This window comes from Anolis carolinensis, chromosome 3 (genome assembly GCF_035594765.1).
Source record: "Anolis carolinensis isolate JA03-04 chromosome 3, rAnoCar3.1.pri, whole genome shotgun sequence".
Lineage (NCBI taxonomy): Eukaryota > Metazoa > Chordata > Lepidosauria > Squamata > Dactyloidae > Anolis > Anolis carolinensis.
Window position 1 is genome coordinate 233,088,398 of NC_085843.1, and position 25,265 is coordinate 233,113,662.

The 25,265-nt window shown below is 41.5% G+C and overlaps 1 protein-coding gene across 4 annotated transcripts in view; it reads right to left on the bottom strand.

Annotated features, from left to right (window-relative positions):
- The window catches only part of kcnip2 (potassium voltage-gated channel interacting protein 2), a 159,801-nt gene that overhangs the window by 79,417 nt on the left and 55,119 nt on the right, over positions 1–25,265 (bottom strand). The window contains exon 1 of one of the 4 annotated variants that reach the window (XM_008116062.3): positions 1–21,322. This exon is cut by the window's left edge and continues 13,572 nt beyond it. The exons of the other annotated variants lie outside the window; for them this stretch is intronic. The gene's annotated coding sequence lies outside the window, so the exon portion shown is untranslated. Of the gene's footprint in view, positions 21,323–25,265 lie in introns of those variants that run through there. 4 annotated transcript variants of the gene reach the window in all.

Here is a 25,265-nt window from a genome sequence, read left to right on the forward strand (position 1 = left end):
AATGGCAGAAAAAGAGATTTCACCTAAACATTAGGAAGAACCTCCTATTGGCAAGAGCTGCTTGGTCACGGAATATGCTGCTTTGGAGTGCAATGGAAGCCCCTTCCACACAGCTGTATAAAATCCACATTAAACTGGATTAGATGGCAGTGTGGACTCAGATAACTCAGTTCAAAGCAGATATTGTGGATTATCTGCCTTGATATTCTGGGTTATATGACTGTGTGGAAGGTCCCGGAGTTTTCTTCTCTAGAAGTTTTTAAACAGAGGCTGGGTGGCCAACTATCAGGAGTGCTTTGATTGTATGTTGGATTGGATGGCCCTTGTGGTCTCTTCCAAATGCATGATGCTATGGTTCTGAGAAATCACCTTTGTCAGACTAGAAAGGGACGGGGAAATTTAAATCATATGGCTGAATCTAAACATGCTGAATTCCCCAGATGACCACATTCTTTTCCCCATCCTCCTTTGGTGGTTTTCCAGTCCTAGGTAGAGATCCTGTATGAATCAGCACAGTTTAACAATTCTGCATATACAATTATGCAGCAGCTTGCCCTTCATCAACCTCTGCCTCTGATAAAACATCCCATGTTTACAGATGGGATCAGAGATAGATCTGATTATGTCCCTTTAAAACAGTGGTTCCCAACCTTTTTTTAACCAGGGACCATTTTGACCAGGGATCACTTTGACCAGGGGCCACCCTCCAACATTAGTACACACCATAAGGGTTACAAATCAGTTTTTAGTCAATTTTAGATTTGGTCTGTTTATTTGGGATGCTGACTCAGAAAATTGCATTGGATAGACCACATCAGTTCTAGTTTCTCATACAGAACGTATGCCACCCAGTAGCCATTTGCTCACCCACAGAAAACCATGTTTAATCATCTAGAGCTGATGTGGTCTATCCAATGCAATTTTCTGATTCAGCACCTCAAATAACCCCAGGAGGGAGCAATCCTAAAAACGAAAACACTAAGGCGCCCCTCCTTCCAGGTGCCACATGGAACAGCTCCGCTCAGGGGGAGGGAGGAGGAGAAACAGCAGTCAGGAGGCTTGTTGTCATACCTTTCATGGGTAGTCAGCCTCTCCCCTCCCAACATCCTGTTGCCTCGGCACCATAAGAGGGTTTCATGAGACCAGTCACTCTCATTGCAGTAACAGTGAGGCTGCGGACCATATTTTAGTTCTTGGGGACCACTGGTGGTCCACAGACCACAGGTTGGGAACCACTGCTTCAAAAGAATAACACGAAACTAGGCTCTATGTGCCATATGATGGGCAAAAACCTTTATTCCTTAAAAAGCTTTTATAGAGTATATATATTGCAACTCCAAAAAATTGTGAAAGTTGACTAGTCCCTGAAGAAGGCCCGTGTGTGACAAGATCGAAACGTGTTGGACTTTTTAAAGAATAAAAGTTTTTGACCATCACATAGCACATGAGACCAAGTCTCCATTTCCTCTTTTAATGTGATTATGTACCAAAATGTCCTAGTATTTCTGTTCCTGCTCTTCTACATTTGCCACTACCCTACCCACATAGAGATGTGGCTCTTGAGATTTTTTGTGAAAGTGAATTTGAGCCTTCAGTTAAGATATTTGCCACCTGTGACAGTACTATGCTATCTGGTTAAAGGTGGAATTTTTTTTAATATTGTGATCATGTAAGGCAGTGGTTCTCAACCTGTGGGTCACCAGGTGTTTTGGCCTACAACTCCCAGAACTCCCAGCCAGTTTATCAGCTGTTAGGATTTCTGGGAATTGAAGGCCAAAAACATCTGGGGACCCCAGGTTGAGAACCTGATGTAAGGGGAGCTTATTTATAGGATCAATACAGCCAACTATTGGGAAGAAGTAATAACATTTTTAAAAGAGAAGAAGCAATTATTTTAATGCTGAAATTTGAAGCTTAAGGACTGTACTTACGAAGCGAATTGACTTTGTTCATGCTTAGACACATGTTGGTTTCATTTAATATATTTCCAGAGTTTCGCTAGTGATAAAGCTGAGCCATATAAACATCATGTTTACAGCAAGAATATTTTTTTAAAAAGTCAGTGCAGCTTCTTGTAATTCCTCAAGTGTGCATAAAAATACCGAATGCAAAATGCAATTTTCTAAAAATCCCAGCATTCATTTTTGAAACTAAAAACAAGTTTCTATATCTGGTGGCTATAAAAAGATACATAAAAAATTACCGTATGTGGAATTGAAAGTCAGATGGGAAGCAGCTTCTGGTTCAGAATACAGCAGCTTCCCCTTTAACTGAAGAGGTGTGTAGAAAGTATATAATTCCAGTAATAGTTCATTTGCACATGAACTGCATGCATCAAAATTCAGATTTCTGGTTTTGATCTTTCAAGCAACAAATAGCCTGGGGCTTTCAGTATGCCTTACGGTACACCTCATCCTCATGCCTATCAACCAGCAGAAGTGGGGTTCTATTCAATCCACATGCAGGTTAGGACAGAAAGTCAGGTCTAATTGGTGGTATCCACTTTGCAAAGCATGATTTCTTAGCAGGTTTTGCAAAAGTTACTTTGTTGGGGTATAGGTACTAACTTTTTCTTGGCAGCAAGACTCCAATTTGTGTCCATCAGCTACAATGATTTCTTTCCTGGAAAATCACTGTGGACTGGCAGCCAGTAGTTCATGGACCAGAACCAATCCACAAATCACCACGTTTCACTTGCAGTTAAATCTTTCACATATGAGGAAGTACTCCACCACTATGGCCCCATCTACACTTGCCATTTATTGTGGCAAGAATAGCCAGACAACAAACACTCACAAAAGCATGCAAAAGAAAACCCCTAATGTGCATCAGTGATCTGTTGTTTGTGTATTTAATCACCACCCAGATCTCAAACTAATTCCAGGATTTCCAATGTAACCATCAGCACAGAAAAACCACTTTCTTCAATACCAATTGGAAACTGCATTAAATGGTTAGTGTAGATATGCTCACTGTTGTTGTTTCATGACTTCAGGTTATTTTTGACTTCTGGCAATCCTAAGGAAAGCCTATCATGGGGTTTTCTTGGCAGGATTTTTTTCCAGGGGGGGGGGGTGCTTTTTTTTTTTTTTTTTTTTTTTTTTTTTTTTTTTTTTTTTTGCTCTCAAGCTGTGAGAATGTGACTTGTTTAAGGTCACCCAGTGGGTTTCCATGGCTAAGTGGGGATTCTGACCCTGGTCTTCAGAGTCACAGTCAAACACTCAAACCATCATGCCATGCTAGCTATACTATTATAGCACCACACAACAACTTTCTAAGAATACAAATCCTAATTGTAAAATACAAATTGTAAAATAATTGTTAAAAATCAATATGAACATATTAGTAGAGCAATGTTTTAAGCCCTGGATGTAAGTTGGAAAATACATGCCAAACCTGATAGGTAAAGCTAAAGGTTTTCCCCTGACATTAAGTCTAGTTGTGTCCGACTTTGTGGGTTGGTACTCATCTCCATTTCTAAGCCATTGTCTGTAAACACCTCCAAGGTCATGTGGCCAGTATGACTGAATGGAGCGCCGTTGCCTTCCCGCCGGAGTGGTGCCTATTGATCTACTCACATTTGCATGTTTTCATACTGCTAGGTTGGCAGAAGCTGGGGCCAGCAGTGGGAGCTCACCCCCACCCCACGAATCCAAACTGCCAACTTTTTGGTCAGCAAGTTTAGCAGCTTAGTGGTTTAGCGCCACCGGGGGCTCCAAACCTCATAAGGAATAAAAAATAACACCACTAATTATTGCTATTATTGTGTAGATTTTCCATTCTTTTTCAGTTGTGACATCTAGGTTTATCCTAATAAACATATTGCTCAATGGTATGTACTGAAGAGGAGGGCCAGTGTGTTGTAGTGATTTAAGTACTGAATGTGGACTTGGGGAGACTAAGGTTTGAATCCCTGCTCAGCCATGGAAACCCAATGCGTAAGTCACTTGGGTAAGTCACTCAGCCTCAGAAAAAGGTCAGTGGCAAGCCCCTTCTGAATGGATATTGCCAGGAAAACCCTGTGATGGGGTTGTTATAGGGTTGTCTTGAGTTGGGGCAACTTGAAGGCACACAACAGCAAAAGAAGTGCAAGAAGTTTCAGCCCTGCCTCGCAACCACTAGATGGCATTGCAATTCCATTCATGGTGTTTGGATTCCTGAAAGGAGTTGCTTGCTGTGTACCATTAAGTTGATTTCCACTTATATCAATGGTTCTCAGCCTGGGGTCCCCAGATGTTTTTGGCCTACAACTCCTAGAAATCCCAGCCAGTTTATCAGATGTTAGGATTTCTGGAAGTTGAAGGTCAAAAACATCTGGGGACCCCAGATTGAGAACCACTGACTTATATCAACCCATGAGAAAGAAGTAATACTAATACTAATAGCTGGTTAAGATTCCTCTCCAGCTTCCATTCCTCCCATCAGCTATCACACTAAATCCTGCTGATATTAGAAGCAAGTCCCCCCACCCTAATTGCATTTGAAAAGTGGGTAAAATGCACATCTTACTATTGACTGTGGAAGAACTGGAGTTATCTGTGTCTAGTTTTGAGCACCATACTTTAAGCAGGACATTAGAATACTGGAATGTTTCCAGAGAAGGGAGACCAAAACAGTCAAAAGTCTGGAAACCATGCCATATGAGCAGCTTAGAGAGCTGGGTATGTTTAGCTTGGAGAAAAGAAAACACAAACCCCAGGATCCACAGTGGTTTCCACAATTATGTAAAAAAAAATCAAACCAGAAAGGGCCAGAACCACTTCTCCATTTTATTTTTAGTTCACACATCCTCCCTCCAGTTTGAGGATTACGTAAAGTTGATGATCTTTCCTTTAATATTTCATTACACCTCCTGAAGACCTTTAAAAATTAGCAATATTTCTTTTCACCCCCAAAGTATTGGTGAAGTAGTGAAGACTTTGGGAGCTCAGATCTGCACAATGTTGGGGGACCACTTGTGGTCCACCTGCTACAGAAACCTTACCTCTGTTTGAAAATTCTACAGGCAGATGAGAAGTGAACTGCAACTCAGTTGTGATTTCTCCCCTCATTGCTGAAATAATACATCTTTGCAAATATCAAGGCCCCATGGAAAAGATATCCCAGTTGTACCTCCTTTTGACAGGTTTCTTTCCCATTTTTCCTAGTCCCACCCCTCTCAACTATTCTCATTTGGAAAGTAACAGCTTGACCCCAGGCATAATTTTTCAAGAATCCAGCTCTCTCAAGCTCAATGTCTCCTAAGTGAAGTGTGCACAGGATTGCAGTGCGGGAGGCCTCAAGCAAGATGTGGTGGCACTCAAGGCACAAGATGGCACTCAACAGGACAACCCTTGAGACTCTCCCATAAGATGTTGCCAAGTCTGTGCAGCTCGCCTGGAGGTAGCACTTGGCAAAGAAACTGTTTCCCTAATACTCTGCCATCTGGACTGGTACAGAATGAGAATATCCTGATAGCAAAACAGCAGTCCAGGGAGCACGTCTTTTGTTTGCTTTATTTGCAGTAAAATGTTTATTAATACAGCTGTTGAAAGGAGAGAGAAGGTGGGTCTAGTGCGGATTCTGGCCATTAACACAGTCCTGAGAGCCAAACTGTTGGCCAGATGTGTGGTCCAAGGATTTCATTTCTGAAAGCAGACAGAGATATAGGGATCTGATGCACTGTCCAAACAGGCCAATACCTCTGAACAGAGAGTGGCACAAATAACACTGGATGGTAATTAGTGTCCAAGGGAGGGAATAATTTTCTTTACAATGAAAAAAAAATTGCAAGAAAGAAAGGAAAAATGTTTGGAGAAATAAGCCAGATGGTTCTAGTGGTGGGAAGTTATTTTGGCCCAGCTAGTAACAGGAAGTTCTGGATAATTCAGATATGACTCTGAACCAGTCTGGATGTCAACCCTGTAGTACAGGAACAGAATGTACACATTTTCCATATTTCCTGTACCATCTTCACACCTGAAATGCAAAGGCTTTAGGCTCTTCAAACAGAAGAGACGCATATCCTGTATTTCATCCATGATATCATTGCTGAAGAAAAGGAAGTACAGTAGAGTCTCAATTATCCAAGCTAAACGGGCCAGCAGAAGCTTGGATAAGCGAATATCTTGGATAATAAGGAGGGATTAAGGAAAAGCCTATTAAACTTCAAATTAGGTTATGATTTTACAAATTAAGCACCAAAACATCATGTTTTACAACAAATTTGACAGAAAAAGCAGTTCAATACACAGTAATGTTATGTTGTAATTACTGTATTTATGAATTTAGCACCAAAATATCACAATATATTGAAAACATTGACTACAAAAATGGCTTGGATAATCCAGAAACTTGGATAAGTGAGGCTTGGATAAGTGAGACTCTACTGTATAATGAAGCGAGATTCTGTTTCCACACAGAAAGATTGTATCTGAAGCTGTTTGCCTGGCTTGTAGCTGTCCACATACAGCTGAGTGCCTTCCAAAGATTTTTACTGGCTTGCATGCAGAATTGATAACAGTTACTTTTCAGACTTCAATTCTGAGTATGTGCTAATCAGCACATATATTGTAACCCATGTGGTGTAGCAGCTCAAGTATCAGACTATAACCAAGTCAGTCATGGAAGCCCACTGGATGACCATGGGTGGGTTACATACTCTCACCCCCAGAAAACCCCATGATAGATTCACCCTAGGTTCACCATATGTTAGAAATGACTTGAAAGCAAGTAAAGACAAGAACAACAATAACTATTTATACATGTAAGTATTGTTGTTGGGTGTGTGTGTGTGTGTGCATATAATAGCTATGGAGTTAAACTGATATATAATTTATAATGTCCTTCGGTGTTTACTTGAAAATGGAAGAAGGTAGTAGAAAGGGAAATGGTGTGTGTGCATGCATGTGTGTGTTGAGGCAGATGCTTTTTATATGGGAGCAGCCACATTCAAAAAATGTTCCTGTTGTTTGCCAGGCTCATATAAGAATTTCGGGAGAGCACGTTCATTTAGTTTCTAAGACAAACCAAGAACACATAAGAGGCACGTAGAAGGGTAGGAGAGGCTGATGGATTCTCAGCATGAAACTCTGAATAGATGCTAGCTATTTTACCTAGAACTTGTTCTATTGCATCACTTAGTTTATACATCTTTATAATTCATGTACACATATTTCTCGTCCTTCTAGCTGCAGAATATTTTAATGCCATGTAAAAATCATTACTCTTGTTCATTAGGTCCTCTGCAGGAATGTTTATTCCAATCAGTCACAACCCGAATGGCAACTGTCACCCAGAGGACCTTTTCATCAGCTGCCCCAAGACTGTGGAATAACCTGCCAGAAGAGCTTCTACAGCTAAAGGAGCTGTCAGTATTTGAGACAGAACTGAAGACCTATCTCTTCCGGCAGGCATACCCAGTCAATGCTAAATGGTGAATTTTACATTTACATTCTACTTGTATTTTAATATATCTATTTGTATTGTATTTTAATCCTTTCACTATGTATTTTAATATATGAATTTTGTGATGATGTGTTTTAACTGTGTTGTGCCCCACCTCAAAATGGGTAACACATACATTATTAATATTATTTTATTGCTGATCATTTGATAAAGGAGCCATTCATGTATATATGTCTTCATGTCGTTTATGATCTAAATAGGGGGTAAATGGACGTGCTTTCAGTAACCTAGAGCAGATGCTTGTAGTCATGCACAATCCAAATAATTGGCTGCAAGCAATATCCCTCTTGAGAGCCAGAATGGCATAATGGTTGGGCTATGATTATGGAGACTACAATTCAAATCCCTACTCTGCCTTGTCAACCTATTGGGTCATACTCTCTCAGCCTCAAAGGAAGATAAGGGCACGCCTTCTTTGAACAACTTTGCCTTGGGTCTCCATAAATCAGAAACAACTCAACAGCACACAAATATCCTTCTCATAACAATTTCAGTGTCCGTCCCCTTGCAGGTGTTCTGTCTCACAAATCAAAGTTCTTTGCAAACCCAAACCCAGAGTGATTTGAGTAAATTAGCAAGTTCACAGGTTTAAGATTTCATAGATAAATATTTCTATATTCATGTGCACTCCATGTGTATGAAAAGTATAATCCTGTCATACTCACACTTAGCAAATGCATGAGATGGCCTTAACCAGCTGGTGCCTGAAGCTATATCAATGGTTAATCTGGATGTTTTTGTACTTCCACTCTAATTAAAGACTAAACCAGCATGTCCAATAGTTCTATGAGTTCCAGTCCACCAGTGTCTGGAAACTCCATTAACTATACATGGCATTGTTTATAGCTTAGACAAATTGCCTCTTGAGGTTGTTAGGCAGCTACATTGCAAAGCAGGATCTCAGCATGCCGGCAACTGAGCACCTTTTGAGAAGAGAGGACACTTATGCCAGTAAGGGGAATCCCAGGAATATTAAATGCCTTTAATTGATTATTTGATCAATATTTAATTATTAATCATGAATTTAATTTATAGCGTTCTTTACTGCAAGCACAGGCCCTCTGTCACTCCAGGGAAACAGTCAGGAGATTGCCTCCCACCTTTCTTAACAGCAAAAGTCGCATCACTTAAAAACCAGAGACAGTATAGAGCTGAAGAAATAAATAGGCCAGATAACGAGGTTATTTGCATAACTATTAGCCTCCAGGATTTGCAATCATTTTGACGTGGGATGTGCTGTCATGACATGTCATGTCATCACAGTGCCTGAACTTGTGGGCTAGAAATGCATCAACACGGCTGCTCAGCTCCTTCTCATCTCCTGCAACTATGCCTTTCTAGAGAAACACAGCAAATATTTCCTCCTAAATGATGATGTTCCACACCTAAGAGGTCATTATACCCATCGTTACCTTGCAATGCGACTCCTCCTGCCAAGAAGACAATATTGCTGCTCATCAATCCCTTCCTCCAAGCTTGCTGCAAATCCCCAGCCTCTCAGCAGAACCAAGGCATCCTCTCCCTGCCAACTTCCCTCCTGAGTTAATTGAAGGAATGCAGAGCCAGGCAGCCTTAGTCAGTGTTGTCTGGGAGCCAGGGGTGGCAAGGTCAAAGCATCAGCACCATTTTGATTAACAGGAATGACATCATCTCCCACCACACTGGGCTTAAGGCCCATTCACTTTACAAAAGAGCTGCTCTTTTGTAAAGAGGGGAAAATGACTAAAATGAAATTGCTGATATTGATCTATTGAGCTCGCAATATTTGGGGGCTCCTCTGCAGAGGATGTGGCTTTGTAGACTGTCAAATTCTGGAGGGCAGAATGACACCACTGGCCATATGAGCATCACCACGAGCATCACTTTGGGAGGGACTTCCCTCTAAATTTAGGTGAGTCCAGGTTTTCCCCACATTCAGATTCAATTGCATAAGACTATGCAGATACTTGGTATTGGTGCTTCATTCAGGTTATGCTTTCTTCTAGGAGAACAAGAGAATTCCTGAATTGCCATGACATATTGCGCACTCTCTGACTAATAAAACACAATGGGTTTTCTAATGTATTCTAGAATATTATATCCCACTGGCCAATCATAGAACTTTATGGCAACTTTTCTCAACCTGGAGGTCGGGACCCCTGGGGGGGTCGTGAGGGGGGTGTCAGAGGGATTGTCAAAGACCAGGATTTTCTGTTGGTCATGGGGTGTTCCGTGTGGGAAGTTTGGCCCAATTCTATCGTTGCTGGGGTTCAAGGGGCTCTTTGATTGTAGGTGAACTATAAATGCCAACAACTACAACTTCCAAATGCCGATGTATATTTTCCCCAAACTCCACAGTGTTCACATTTGGGCATATTGAGTATTCATGCCAAGTTTGGTCCAGATCCATCATTGTTTCAGTCTTTTGAGGTGAACTACAACTCAAAAACCCAAGGTTAATGCCCGTCATACCCTTCCAGTATTTTCTTTTGGTCATGGGAGTTCTGTGTGCCAAGTTTGGTTAAATTTGATTGTTGATGGAGCTCAGGATGAACTATACATCTCAGCAATTACATTCCCAAATGTCAACGTCTATTTTCCCCAAACTCCAACAATGTTCAAATTTGGACATATTGAGTATTTGTACCAAGTTTGGTCCAGATCTATCATTGTTTGAGTCCACAGTGCTCTCTGGGTGTAGGTGAACTACAACTCCAAAACACAAGGTCAATGCTCAGTATTTTCTGTTGGTCATTTTCTGTCGATCTGTGAGCCAAGAATGGTTCAATTCCATCATTGGTGGAGTTCAGAATGCTCTTTGATTGTAGGTGAACTATAAATTCCAGTAACTACAATTCTCAAATGACAAAATCAATCCCCCCCAACCCCACCAGTATTTAAATTTGGGCGTATAGGGTATTTGGGCCAAATTTGAGTCCAGTGAATGAAAATACATCCTGCATATTAGATATGTATATTATGATTCATAACAGTAGCAAAATTGCAGTTATGAAGTAGCAATGAAAATAATGTTATTGTTGGGGTCATTACAACATGAGAAACTGTATTAAGGGGTCGCGGCATTATGAAGGCTGAGAACCACTGGTCTATGGGGAGGTGAATCCACCCTAGGTTTTGGACTGAGCTATCCAAGGTTCTGAATCTATTCTGGAAGTGGTGCACAGTACCTTGGATAGCTGTGCTGCAGTTTGGAGTGAAGCCCTCGGTAGATTTACCATCCCACAGGCATGAAATCCACCAGAGAGCACTGATAGTAGCACAGTACTCAGCAAACTAGATTCCCTTTTAACAGCCCAAAGCAAAATAGCTTTTCTCAACAAAGAGCAATTTAATTAATGAAAACAAATCAGGCATATATGAGCCAAACCCTACAAACAGCTTGTTAATTTAGCTAAAACCCCTGACAGCTGGAGACAGAAAATGTTCTGAGTATGGCTTCAAACACTGAAGAAGTAGGAAAACAAATAAACAAAGCACAATTGAAATTATGCCACCAGTATTCCTATTTCTGTATAATACCTATGTGAGGGCTTCAAGCATTTCCCCTCCAGGGCTTGGAAAATCTCAACCTCTGAAGATACCCTAAGGAGATGATTATGAGGTGATATGAGACACCATCTTGCAATATTTGAAGGGCTGACACCTATTTCTCTTCTACTATTCCAAACAGTAAGAGGACTGCTGAGTTGCATAATGTCCTTACTCTGTACTGTAATGTAATATAGTCAGGTACAATAAGGTACTTTATCACACCAGCCTGTTGTCTTGTGGCAATTGCAATATTTAAGCAAACTGAAACATGTCATTATGGAATGATCATTTTCACATCTTGCTGCAATTACTCCATCCTGGTTCTTTGGGGATACAAATTCCTGTGATCTACTTTCCACATAGTCTTGCTTCCTAGCCATGTTTGCCCTGCTCAGTTCGTGCAAGCTATGCCCCCCCCCCTATTTTGCAGCAATTGTGTAATTGCACAGTTATGGCATTCTTGCAAGGCTTTTATCTACTTCACAATATCAGTACAGGAGTGGAAGGAAACCACTGAACAAGAAACATGGCAGAACAACAATGATATTGGATTAATTGACTGTTTTTCAATCAATAAAGAGTGCAATGCAACTACAGGTCAGACACAACATTGTGAAATAAACCCCAACCAAAGACACTTTTATCCTGCTGTAATTGCACTTTATTGGCCTCATGTGATGATGTCCAGTGAGAAGATTGAGTTGGATCAAATTAGAAGACAGTTGGAGAGACTAAGTTATACAGAGAATGAAGAGAAATTGTGGATGGAGATACTGTGTGCAGAAAGAGATACTGTGTGCTGTTAAAGCTCAAAATAGCCACACTGCAAGGATGAATCAACATCTGAAGAGAATAGGAGGATGAACAGTCCACCTGAATCTCAGTTACAAAAGACATGCCAATTCAAGAAGATCCCTTAATGATATTTCAGTATTGTTCTCCTTCAGATCAAGAACGCCCACAACCAATATAAAGGAGAACTTTATCAGATAAAAGAGAACTTAACCAAATAAAGGAGAATTGGAACCAGATATAGCACTGAATGATGTGGATATTAGTCCATGGAAACATATGCTAGAAATTTTTCCTTCAAAGTTTGAAAGGTAATATTGCTTTGGTGAATTCCTGTTTTCTGTCTTAGTACTTCTTTTTCTTTGTTATTTAACTTTGCCGCTAATATTTTTGATTTGCATAAATTGATTGAGAGTCCAGCAACTAATCTAAATTGGTTAACCTAGTTTATCATTTTAGGAAATTCCTTCAACAACTATCATGTCAGACTACACAGAGAAGCCACTGAAATCCACAAGCATGTGGACAATTTCAACAGAAAGGAGGAAACCACGAAAATAAACAAAATCTGGCTACCAGTATTAAAAAAAACCCAAAATCAGAACAGTAAATAAGGAGCAACACTCTAAAAACAGAAGAATTCCAGACATGAGTCAATCAGGGGCAGCTAACGACTCTGAACAAAGGATCCCCCCAGGCTAGGATGTGACACTTGGAAGGCTATTTAATGCTAATCAAGGTGATTAATTACAACATTCACACTGGCCTCCAACAGACAAGAGTTCTTTTCCCCACCCAGGACCTTCCACAGATATATAAACCTTCCTTGCTTAGTTTCTCCATATACCTCACAACCTCTGAGGATGCCTGCCATAGATGTGGGCGAAACATCAGGAGAGAATACTTCAGGAACTTGGCCATACAGCCCGGAAAACACACAACAACCCCAATTCCTTCAGTATGTCTTCTGATGTTAGAATAATGTCATTTGCAAATACGTTTATTTTGTATTTTTGGCTTTTCACTTTTATTCCTATTAGATAGATCTTCATCTTGGCATAGTTTGAACTAAAAAAATCTGATGGTAGCATTATTTTGTGAAGTGTACAAGAAGGTATTTAAGTTTGCCATTATGTGATGCAAAGAAATAATAATAATAATAATAATAATAATAATAATAATAATAATAAACTTTATTTATATTCCCCGAGGGGACTTAGGGCAGATTATGGAAAACATATACGACAAACATTCAATGCCATTATATAATTAACAAGAACAGGCAATACATAAAAAGAGGTATATAGGCTTTCCCCATCTTTTCTCATCTACGGCATCTGGAGACTGTTCTCAGCTCTGGCCACAGGGTGGTGCTGTTGCTTCATCTTCCATGCCGTAAAGGTTTTTGTTGTTCGTAAACGTCCTCTTGATGGAATCAAAGGCATGATCTTATGGGCGCTTTTTATTACCTCCCAGCTAAGTGGTACCTATTTATCTACTCACAATTGCTGTTTTCAAATTACTAGGTGAGCATAACCTGGCCTGATGGCAGGAGCTTACCTCGACCTGGACTTTAACTTTCAACCTTTCGATCGGCAAGATTTTCTACAGCTGGCGGTTTAACCCGCTGTGCTAAAGCCCCACCTTATGGCAGTTATTCAGAGTGAGAGTGCTACATAAACCCAAACCAAATTCTGAGAATGGGGGCTTTGACTAAACAGCAGGAAAATATTTATGGCACTACAAGTTGTTTGACACACTAGAGCAAAATCCTTAAGAAAGTGGTAGATTCTCCTTACTAAGCAGATTTCTAAGCAAAAGTTGCATGGTCTCATCACAACGATGATGTAGCAGTGAATATCCTGAGTTGAGAAAGAATTGAAATAGATCCAGAAATGGGCAGAAGATAGTTTTAGATCTACTAGTTGATAGATGACGTGCAGTAACTCAAGGATTTATTTCTTCCAACATTTTTAAAACAGAAAAAACCCAAAAATACATTCTCTCACCTCACCACCACTCCACATCTCATATTATGCTGCTTAAGGAAAGAAAGCTTCAGGATAACTAGGATTTTTGTGCAGAAAAATGGTAAGGTCTGTTTCTCAAAACAAATCCCTTCTAGCTGCATTTCACTTGTGCTTGAATTCAGTTGGTGGAACTAATGACGCTACTAAAAAAAACAAAGTAGGTTTACCTTGTCTGAACTCTGTCCATCTCTGTATGAGATGAAATCTGAGGTCCCTTCTAACCCTATAGTTATAAGTTTAGCTGTCTGTCTGACCATCTTTCTAGCCTCTCTCGTCAGTAGGATGGCTTCCAGTCCACAACATGCACCCCTATTTCTTAAATTAATTGTATAAAAATAAAAATAAGGCTGTTCTGGATGATGTCCTAGAACAGGCTCTACCATTAGGCAGGATGTGTTGCTGTGGGGCAACACTGGCAGACCCACAGCTGTTCTTGTCTCAAGCATTCCCCTCTGGTGGAAGACAGAGTAGTCTGTATATTTGTCCCATGGTCTATGCATTAACATGGCCTTCTGACTACATTTGTATAATAGAGGATATTTTTCCACTGCCAGCACCGAAACCAAATTTCACTGTCAGTTCAGTTTGTCTCTATACATGGAATTGATCAGGTGCCATCTTGGCTTATTTCATTTTTCTGCTACAAAATATCTAAACTTATTTCTGTGGAAAGTTCCCCCTTACACCCCAGTAAAACGCTTAGATAAAACTGCAAGTGCTGTTTTATCTAAAGAACCGTTCTTTATTCCCCGTCCCCCTTTGTTCTTCTTCTTTTATTCCCCTGCCAGATATTTGCCCCAGTTTCACTATTGAGGAGAGATTTTTGATTACCTTAGGAATGGCTTTTCTATGCACCTTCAATAAAATGTAAACTGCTTTACCTTCTGACTCTTCTACTTCCCAACAGAAAGAAAAGCTTGAAATATGCTGTCTGGGCATATTCTGTAATCCAAACAGTAACTTTTCCAAACTCAAGTGGAAAACAGAGACTACTAGAACCTTGGGAACTGGAGTGGGAAAGCTGACCATGGTAGAGGCCACCAAAACAATGTGGTAAGAAGACCAGGACAGAGCACATTCAGAAAATAGTGCATGAGGAAGAGATCAGTCTCCTGCAACATTAGTGCCACAGAGCTATCAGCCTCCACTTTGAATTAGGCTTTGGGTAAGATTGCTGCAATGAGCTCCCTTCTCAAGCACATCTGTATTTTTCAGTCCATCCTGCTAAATATTTCAGGGGTTTACATGAGAAAGCTCTTGGCCTGTCAGTCCAGATTGGTGTCAAGGCAGCCAAGAAAGATACAACGGTATATATCAGGGGAGGAATGAATAATTGACACTTCCTGTCTCGCCACTCCAGGAAGAGAAGCCTGTAGTTTCACTGGTACCTGACTGTGTCTAGCCCTGAGTTCAAGGGTCAAGAGCTAAACATGAAACACAATCTGAGCTGCAATCCTGCACCCAAGTCACTTGGCAAAGGAGCATCCAGAAGCAGGTTAAGACCAAAAACCCATCCATGGACATATCAACACTGGCTGCACAAACATGCCTGATCATCTCATGGTAAAAGAAACACACACCAACCAATGCTAAATACCTAGTATATTTCAGGCCGTGCTACTATAGGATGGTGCCATCAAGGCAGAATGCTAGGGCAGATGGTCCAGAGATTCACTCGGCAGAATGAGCAGCAAAGCTAAATGTAGCATGGTTGGTTTTAACCACATTTGGTAATAACTGCTATCAACAAGAGAGTGCGTATGTAGCACCATTATTATGTCCAAAGTCTAAAATCAGCCATGCTACTCTCTGGCAATAACCTACCTGCTCTTAAACCTTCCAGGCTCCCATAAAGTCAGCAATTCTTTTGCTTTATGCTGACAATGAGATCTGTACAGTGCAAGCATTGCTCCTTGCCAGCAGTCGCTATCCCTTCGATAAAGAGCTTCCACGCAGCTGTGCACATCTTGTTCTTTAATAAACAAAGTGTCACTGGGTTAATTTCCTTCTAACCTCATGCACTTTGCTATAGACAAGACCATACAAGTCCGTAAGACTGTGACAAGGTGTGATTTAGTAGTCTTTCATTCTAGGCAATGGTTTTTAATAACACAGTATGGCTTCCCTGCCTTAGTGCAAAAAAGTATCTTTGAACACCAGGGAAAAATAAACAGCTGAAAAGAAAAATCAACTGCATTCTTACTGAATGCAGCAACATGGCAAGAAGCAGAACAATCCACCTGATTCCCAATTATGAAAGAACTGCCAGTTCAAGGTGATCTCCTGGTAATATTTCAGTTTTGTTGCTTTCAGATCAAGAACACCCATAACTAACGTACCAGCTCACCAACCCATCTGGTTCAATATTTTTAAAGCAGAAAATAAATGCTGACAACTGTCCGCCTGTCTCAGCAAGAAGGAGATCTGTCACCTTGCTCATGCCTGTCTCCAAGCCACAGTTAATAAGACTCAGGTCACCAATAAAGATGAAAAGACTCAGAAGAGGTGCCATCCCATAATGACATCCTAGGTTTCTTTGGGAGTCCCTAAAACAACTTACCAACAGCCACCTCGTAAATTGAATTTAAAGATATCTTGTTATTGCAGGGTTTTTTGTGTGTCAGAAGCAACTTGAGAAACTGCAAGTCGCCTCTGGTGTGAGAGAATTGGCTGTCTGCAAGGACGTTGCCCAGGGGACGGCCGGATGTTTTGATGTTTTACCATCCTTGTGGGAGGCTTCTCTCATGTCCCTGCATGGAGCTGGAGCTAATAGAGAGAGCTCATCAGCACTCTCCCAGGGTTGGATTCAAACTGGAAACCTTCAAGTCAGCAGTCCTGCCGACACAAGGATTTAACCCACTGCGCCACCAGGGGCTCCCTGTTATTGCAGTTTTAAAAATGCAACCAAATCCATCTTAAACACTTCAAATGAACACGAGCTTCTTCTGTGAAAGCAATGCAAAGTCTCTTACAGCCAGGAGTGGGTGTTTCAGTTACAAGCTCTCATTGGGGTATCTCATGACAGCAATGTCAGAAGGTTTCCACAGCTGCTTAGACAAACTCTCCTCGAAAGAAGAACCTTTGCTATTCAATGAGCTGGAGGCCTTACTTTACTGCAGGGCATGGAGATGCCCTGCCCAACTACACCAAGCTATATTTCAGGCTGATCAGCAAAACAGGGGGAAATGAAATCAGGTGACTTCAAGAAGGCAGGTGTTGTGGCTCTAGATTTTTTCTCAATGGCTCCAGGAGGTCATGGCACCACTTTCTTCCATATCTGCTCACTCATATCTATTCCCTGGACAGAAGTTTTGCAAAAATCAGGTCCGTAGAGCCACTTGAGAAGAGCCCTATACAATTGTTTCAGGACATTCCAAAGGAATAATCCCAGTATGATGGTTAAGACTTGTCCCTGCTTCCTGAACCTATCAGACCTACCTGGAACCAAATCTTAGGCTGCATCTACACTGCCATATTATACTGTTTGGAACTGCATTGCATTGTCAGTGTATACCCATATAATTTTGTTCAGTACATTATATGACAGTGTAGATCCAGCCTCAGAAAAGGAACTTTTCTGGACAACTCCCCTGCCAGCATAGCACAATATCCTTGGGATTTTTAAAGGAGACCTAACACATTTTTCATCATCAACATGGAAGATAATAGGAGTTGTTTTCTAAAGAAATCACTTTTTATTTATTTATTTATTTACAGTATTTATGTTCCGCCCTTCTCATCCCGAAGGGGACTCAGGGCGGATTACAATGAACACATATATGGCAAACATTCAGTGCCAACAGACAAACAACATTCAGTTTAGACAGACACAGAGGCATTTTTGAACATCTTTCCAGCTTCACAATTCCGGCCACAGGGGGAGCTGTTGCTTCACCGTCCATTGGTGGCTGTTCTTCCTCTTCTTTTCCTCGTGAGCAGTTTTATGGTGTTGTAGATTAGTTAAATTAGCCTCCCGCATAAAGCGTCCCTAAATTTTCCCTACTTGACAGATGCAACTGTCTTTCGGGGCTGCTAGGTCAACAGCAAGCCGGGGCTATTTTTTTTTAATGGTCGGAGGCTTAACCCGACCCGGGCTTCGAACTCATGACCTCTCGGTCAGTAGTGATTTATAGCAGCTGGTTACTAGCCAGCTGCGCCACAGCCCGGCCCCTTTCCCAAAATATATTGTCTGACTCCCTCTGCTATATGACTTTGGCCCCTTCTATACTGCCAAATAAACCAGATTATCAAAGCGAATAATCCACATTATCTGCTTTGAACTGGATTATATTTATTTATTTACTTACTTATACCCCGCCTTTCTCACCCTGTGGGGGACTCAAGGTGACTTACAACTCCAGAAAGATGCGTCTACACTGCCATATACGTAATCCAGTTCAAAACAGATAATCTGGATTTTATATTGCAGTGTAGAAGGGACCTTTAACATAGCATTCTTGCTATTTCAACTGCAAAAAGTACATATATCATATGTATGGTATCTGCATTATGTTATAAATAGTAATGTTGGCATGACCCAGCCAGTGGCAATATATGCCCACCCAAAGCCACTTGTGTCAAAATACATAGTGCCCAGGGTGACTTTTAAAAGGCATTTGGAGAAGCTTCAAGTCCCTGAAAACGGAAAATGGCCCCAGGAGTTTGCAAAAAAAATTATCTACACTTTATAGTTGTTTGTGTAGCCTCTCCACACTTGCAGACTCGCTCATGAATGTGGTGCAGGACAAAGACAACTGCCCTAAGTCAACCCACTAAGCAGAGAAACCAATTTTTATCTCTGATCAGTGACTGAAGATAAGAAGTGTAAAGGCTAACTTCTCTTTATTCCTTTGTATGTCTTTACATGTTAAATGTATTTAAAGAGCTGTGTATTTTACTGTACATGCAAGAAGATATTATAATTAGAAGATTGTGTTTAAATACCTGGATATATTGAAAGCACCAGATTCTGTTTGATGTTAGAAGTTAAGTAGGATCAGGCCTGGTTAGTATTTGAAAGAGAAACCACAAGGGAATACAAAGTGCCGAAGGCTATAGCTCAGATGGTGGCAATGACAAACCTTACCTAAGAAAAATGCAGGAAATAAAGTTATACAGTACATATATTTGCATGCCTGAAAATTGTAACACTTGTCTTTGCCTCTGAGAAAATGTAGAAAATTGTATGTTTGATTGAAAAGGTTCAAACTGATCTGAATGTGTATGCATGCGTGTGAATCAAGGTATGTTTTTTGGAGATATAGTATATTGGAGATGTGTGAGAGGGAGGGAGGGAGAGTATTTCAAAGCTGTGGATGCTTGAATCCATGGATTTGGATAACATACTCTATGTGGGTACTAAACAAATAGTCCGAAACAAAAAAAGAGTACCCAGACATTTGTGGGGATTTGTAAAAGGCACCATGGTGTAATGGGTTGACTGGAAAGGCATGTGTCGACAGCTGATTGGCTGAGCATGCCAGGAGCCAACATTCCGATTGGCTACTGTCTCTGGCTTGCTGCTGAGAGAAACGGTTTTAACTGCTATTTCACCTCAGAGAGTGAAGAGGATGCAGGCTAGAAACAGCCAGGAAAGAAACGGCTGTCAACTCTCTGAAGCCTGATCATTTTTAAGTCATGAGGTTTATTTTAAAGACTGTTTAAAAGGACTGTTAATTCCCCCTGTTCTCTGTAAGAATTCAGAGAGACTGCTGTATATATTGTTGATCTGTTTGATCTTTTGAACTGAATAAAAGTTACTGTTAGTTGTTACACAAACCTGAGTTACACGTTATTGCACTGCAGGGTATATTTTGGTTCAGAAACAGTGGTAAAGCTTCTATTTATTTATATCTAAAACCTCCAACACCATCGATCTAAGGGAAAGCTATGATGTCTAAAATCTCTCTTTATACCTTGGCGACTAACAGTCTGTTTTAAAAGTGTTGCAGACACGGCATGACCCATTCAATGTCTTTTATCACTGACAGACATTTGGATAGCCAGAACACAAAACTACAGTAGAGTCTCACTTATCCAACATAAACGGGCCAGCAGAACGTTGGATAAGCGAATATGTTGGATAATAAGGAGGGATTAAGGAAAAGCCTATTAAATATCAAATTAGGTTATGATTTTACCAATTAAGCACCAAAACATCATGTTATACAACAAATTTGACAGAAAAAGTAGTTCAATATGCAGTAATGTTATGTAGTAATTACTGTATTAACTAATTTAGCACCAAAATATCACGATATATTGAAAACATTGACTAAAAAAATGCGTTGGATAATCCGGAATGTTGGATAAGCAAGTGTTGGATAAGTGAGACTCTACTGTATTTGTAAAATTACATCTCAGACATTTTGAGACGCCTCTGCAGACCAACGTGTGCCTTCGAGTTCAACAAAAGCAGCTGATGCTTTACCTGCAAAAATGGCTTTGAAAGTAATGGAACAGCAGGACAAATTTGGAATTTCATAACAGCCCTTTGTTGCTTTATAATCCGGCAAATAAGAGCCCTTGCCTCCCTAAACATCACTCTGAAACACAAATAATAATCCATCAATTTAACAGATTCCGTCAATAAGGAATTCTGTGCGGTGTTTCCCAGACCACCAAGTCCATTCTGATCACAAATGGGGGCCCATTGCCCCTCTTAGATCTCAACTGTGGCTGCTGAGCTCCTGGCAGGACAGCCTGACTCTGCATGTCCCCATGCTAGACCTCCTTCCTTAAGCTCCATAGTTCATAAATAAGCATGCTAATAACCAGTAAGCAGGAAGCCACCATTCTGCCTGGAGGCCTCGGGAGTCTAATTAGTGGTCCGTTTGCCTTGCCTTCTGCTTGAGTGAGATGCATTAATGGCTCCTGCAAGAAGCAGAGAAATATAGCTATAATTGCCCCCAAATGTTACATCTGCGTGAATTACCTGTTTTATTCCACTTTACCCAATGGAAAGCCAAAAGGCTGGGGAGCAGAATTAGATGAATTTTGAATTCTAGAGTTAGAAATTGGCTGCAGGTTACTCCCTGCACTCCATGGAGGTAGCAATGTACAGATAATGAAGGGTTGATATTCTCACTGCAGAGCAAGCAACTACGTGAATCCACAAACAAGCAGTGGACATTCTGCAGAGCCTAGAGGCAATCCTTTCAGGGCTACAACTCCCTGAACCTTTTGAAAGTTTCTGTGGGCTGAACTCCAAAAACTAATATTTTCAGAGTGCTGAAGATGACGACCCTGCTTAGCTGAATCTTAGAATAAAGCATGATACTCGCCTTATATTTACTGGTAACCTGAAAAATAAGCGCAACCAGGACACACACACCAGCCCTATGAAGGCCCCTTCTACACTGCCCTTCTGTCTCAGGATCTGATCCCAGATTATCTGCTTCTCCCAGTTATCTAGATACATATAATCCAGTTCAAAGCAGATAATCTGGGATCAGATCCTGGGATACAAGGGCAGTGTAGAAAAGGCCAAAGATGTCTCCATGCCATGGTGGCAAGTTGGGAGAGCATTACTAATGACACAAAAACTATCATACTTCTTGAAGGCTAAAAGGAACAGATTGTTAGACTCATATCATGATTCTCATCAAAAGCATCAGATAACATTTATCCCATAATCACCATGGGGCACATGAGAAGGGGTGAGAAGTAAAAATGTCACATACTTAATTATATCCAATTTGGATAATTAGAGAATCATAGAGTTGGAAGAGACTTCACATGCCATCCAGTCCAACCCTCTGCCATGCAGAAACATACAATCAAAGCATTCCCGACAGATGGCCATCCAGCATCTACTTAAAATCCTCCAGTGAAGCAGACTCCTCCAGCCCCCAAGGCATTTTGCTATCAAACAGCTTCTAACGTTTTATTTCCTGTAATTTGAATCCATTACTGTGTCCTAGGGTCCTTCCACACAGCCATATAACCCAGAATATCAAGGCAGAAAATCCCACAATATCTGCTTTGAACTGGGTTATCTGAGTCCACACTGTCATATATTCCAGTTCAAAGCAAATAATGTGCTGTGTGGAAGGGCCAGCAAAAAACAAGCTTACCTGATAAGGTGTTCTATATGGGGCTGCCATTTATTTTTTGACACGAAATAAATAAATACAATTGTTGAAACAGCTTTATACATTACTGATTCATTTCTGCACACAATTCAAATTTTCCTATATGGCTTAGGTTCAGACTATCTGAAAGACTGTATGTGTATTTACACTGTAGAATTAATGCACCTTGACACCACTTTATCTGACATGGCTCAATTCTATGGAATCCTGAGAGCTGTTATATAGTGAAAAAACAAAACAACAATTTCCAGGATTCTATGGCACCAAGGCATTGCAGTTAAAGTGGTGTCAAACTGCATTACACTCCATTTGCTTTACTACCATCAGATCCTCTGAAGATGCCAGCCACAGATGCAAATTAAACGTTATGAGAAAATACTGCTAGAACACGGCCATATGGCCCAGAAACCACACAACACCCCCTGCATTAATTCTGCAGTGTAGACACACCCTGTATCTCTCAACACGGACCTATATGAGTCCGAAGATTCACAAGGGAGGGCTTTATTTATTTATTTATTTATTTATTTATTTATTTTATTTACAGTATTTATATTCCGCCCTTCTCACCCCGAAGGGGACTCAGGGTGGATCACATTGCACACATAAAGGCAAACATTCAATGCCATAACATAGAACGGAGACAGAGACAAGACGCAGGCACGGGCTGGCCTCGAACTCATGACCTCTTGGTCAGAGTGATTTGTTGCAGCTGGCTTCCTTTCCAGCCTGCGCCACAGCCCGGCCTGCGTCTTTAAGTCCCACCACCATTGCAAGTCCATTTGGCATGGACACAAAAGAGGGTCTTTTCAGTGACTGCTCCAAGGATTTGGGATTCTCTTCCACAGAAGGCTAAAATTAATAGTATTTTAATATCTCACTAGCTGTGCCCTGCCATGCGTTGCTGTGGCCAATTGGAATTGTACTGAATAGCCTCGCTGCTTCTAAGCCTGGGCACTTTTTATATTGGGGCCTCCTTGCTTGGGCTGGTTGAATGCGACAGAGTGGCCTGATGGCTTCCAAACGTGAGGGTTTTTCATCTAGGGGAAATCTTGGTTGGGCAGGCTGAAGATGAGTGAATAGTCTTGCTGCTTGGAAGCCTGGCCGCTTTCTACCTTGTGGAATTGTTGGTTGGGCAGGTCGAATAGCAATGAATAGTCTGAGTGCAGCAAGTATGAATGTTGCAATTAGTTACCTTGATTAGCATTGAATGGCCTTGCAGGTTCGAGGCCTGGCTGTTTCCTGGTTGAGGGAATCTTTTGTTGGGAGGTGTTAGCTGGGCCTGAATGTTTCCTGTCTGGAATTCCCCTGTCTGGAATTGCCCAGTCTTCTGAGTGTTATTTTGTATTTAGTGTCCTGATTTTAGAGATTCTATTGTTCTGTTTTCTTATTAGACCACAATAATTATTACATATGATATACAGTAATGTTATGTATTAATTACTGTATTTACTAATTTAGCACCCAAACATTGCTACATTTAGTACCAAAACAATGACCTTCTCGCCCCCCCTCCCCCCTGTACCTCCGAGGCATTGGTGTGCCTGTTTCAAAGGGCAACGTGGGCCGCTATTTCGAACCCACCTTGGTCTTCCTCTGAAGCTGCAGTTTTTTGGCTGGCTGGCTATTCTCTTCTGGTGGCTGCAGCAGCGAAGACAAGAGGAGTGCTGGTGGCTCCGCTGCCAGCGGGGGGGGGGGGGGGGGGGAGGTAAGGTTTGGAGCCAAAAAGTGAGAAGGTAATGGGAGTGCTGGAGGCTCCGCCGACGGGGAGTGGGGAGGAAAGTTTGGTGCCGATAGGTAGTTTGTGAGGGGATCTTGCCTTCCGTTTTAGTCCCTTTTCCCCTGGGCAGGCCCCTGAGGGCCGCCATTTCCAACCCACCTTGGTCCTCCTCAGTCGTAGACCAGGAGCAACAGGAACATCCTTGGGAGAGTAATGGGCTCTCGGATGCATCTCAATGGATTGTCATTGATGAATGCATTGGGGATGTTGAGGAGGAGGACAACACTTTACACCTGCATGATTCACTTCAACAGGAACACTCTTCAGGGGACATACACACTGTCTTGCACAAAAGGGACCCTGTCAATCCTCAAAGGAAACAGGTCTTGGTAGTAGGTGACTCCCTCCTTAGAGGAACGTAAGCCATCATTTCCAGACCGGATGGGATGGCTCGAGAAACATGCTGCCTCCCGGGGGCAAAAATACACCATATCACTCAGAGGCTCAGCAGGCTCCTAAAGCCCCATCACCCTCCCCACCTTATGTTGATTCATGTAGGTACCAATGACACCGCTAGGCATACTTTTCAAAAGATCACAAATGATTTTCGAGCTCTGGGAACAAAGCTAAAACTGTATAATGTACATGTGATCTTTTCATCCCTCCTCCCCGTTGTAGGACACGGCTCTACAAGGGCCGTAAAAATAGTACAGGTCAATAACTGGCTCAGAAAATGGTGCCAAGAGGAGCATTTTGGCTTCCTTGACCATGGTCTACTCTTCCAGGAGGATGGCCTATTGGCAAGTGATGGGGTGCATCTCACACAAGCAGGAAAACATCTTTTTGCACACAGACTCACAAACCTCATCAGGCGCACTTTAAACTAGATCCACTGGGGGAGGGGAACAACAGCCTGGCGAACACTATATTACCCACGACCACAGGGAACCACCAAAAGGCTAAACGGAGGGCTGCACAAACACAGCAAGGACCAAGTACGGAAAGCTCAATAATCCCAAATAAACAGCTCAAGGGGAGGTCACAGGGGCTTACATGTCTTTACACCAACGCTCAGAGCATGGGAAATAAGCAAGACGAACTCCAACTCTTAGCACAGCACCACACATACGATGTCATAGGCATCACTGAAACCTGGTGGGATGACTCCCATCACTGGAATGTAGCCATTGAGGGCTGTAACCTCTTTCACAGAAATATAACAAAAGGGAGAGGAGGGGGAGTAGCTTTATATGTGAAAAACAGTTACGTTGCAGAAGAAATGCAAGACTGTAATCCGGGAAACCAGCTTGAAAGCATCTGGATAAGAATCAAGGGAACCGGGACTCAAAAAGATCTTGTCGTGGGTGTCTACTACAGACCTCCAAGTCAGGATGAAGGACTTGATGAAGCCTTCTGTCAACAGCTGACCAAACAGGCACAAAGAAGAGATATAGTAGTCATGGGCGATTTCAATTATTCCGATATCTGCTGGAAAACAAACTCAGCCAAGAGTACAAAGTCCAACAAATTCCTCACTTGCCTTGCAGACAATTTTATGGTCCAGAAGGTAGAAGAGGCAACAAGAGGATCAGCAACTCTTGATCTAATCTTAACAAATATGGAAGACCTGATCAACACAGTTGAAGTGGTTGG